A 1,262-nucleotide genomic window follows, 5' to 3' on the forward strand; every position below is an offset into this window, starting at 1 on the left:
AAAAATCCGTAGCTGACATCATACTTAATGGTGGGAAACTAAATGCTCTCCCGCTAACATTGGGAACTAGGCAAGAGTGTTCATTCACTCTTCCCACCCCTATTCAACAATATACTGGAAGTCTTAGCTAATGCAATAAAACAAGAAAATAATATAAAATGTATCCTGATTGTGAAAAAAGAAAATTACTTATGTTTATAAATAACGTAATTGTCTATGTAGAAAATCCCAAAGAACCAACAAGAAAACCTCCTGAAACTAGTAAGTAGTTATAACAATGTTCCAGACACAAGATTAATATACAAAAGTCTATTGCTTTCTTATGTATCAACAATGAACAATTAGAATTTGAAATTAAAAGCACAATGCCATTTACATTAGCATAAAAAATGAAATAGGTATAAATATAACAAAATATTACAAGATCTATATGAGGAAAAGTATAAAACACCAATGAAAGAAACCCAGGAAGATGTAACTAAATGGAGAGATATTCTATGTGTGTGGATAAGAAGACTCAATATTATCAATATATCAGTTCTTCTCAATTTGATCTATAGATTCAATGCAATCCTAGTCAAAAATCTAAGGAAATTGCTTTGTGAGTATGAACAAACTGATTCTAAAGTTTATATGGAGAGGCAAAAGACCAGGAAAAGCCAACACAATATTGAAGGAGAAGAATAAAATCAGAAAACTGACACTGCCTGACTTTTATTACTACTACTACTTCTACTAATTCTAATTCTGCTATAATCAAGACAGTGTGTTACTGGCAAAAGAATTGACCCAAAAAACATGAGTGGGATAGAATACAGAAGCCAAAACTAAACTCACACCAATCTAGTCAACTGATTTTTGACAAATGAGCAAAGGCAATACAATGGAGAAAGGCCAGTTTTTTCATCAAATATTCCTGGAACAATTTGACATCCATATGCAAAAAAAAAAAAATGAAACTAGACACAGATCTTTTGCCCTTCACGAAAATTAACTCAAAACGGATCATAAACCTAAATATAAAATGTAAAATTACAAAAATCCCAGAAGATAACATAGAAGACAATCTAGGGGACCTTAGTTTTGGTGAAGACTTTCTAGATACAACGTCACAAGTTCAATCCATGACAAAAATAATTGAAGTTAGATTTCATTAAAATTGAAAACTACTGCTCAACAAAAGACACTGTTAAAAAAAAATAAGACAAACCAGACTGGGAGAAAATTCTTGCAAAACACACATGTAATAAAGGACTAGTATG

The sequence above is a fragment of the Hylobates moloch genome, unplaced genomic scaffold (genome assembly GCF_009828535.3).
Source record: "Hylobates moloch isolate HMO894 unplaced genomic scaffold, HMol_V3 SCAFFOLD_18, whole genome shotgun sequence".
NCBI lineage: Eukaryota > Metazoa > Chordata > Mammalia > Primates > Hylobatidae > Hylobates > Hylobates moloch.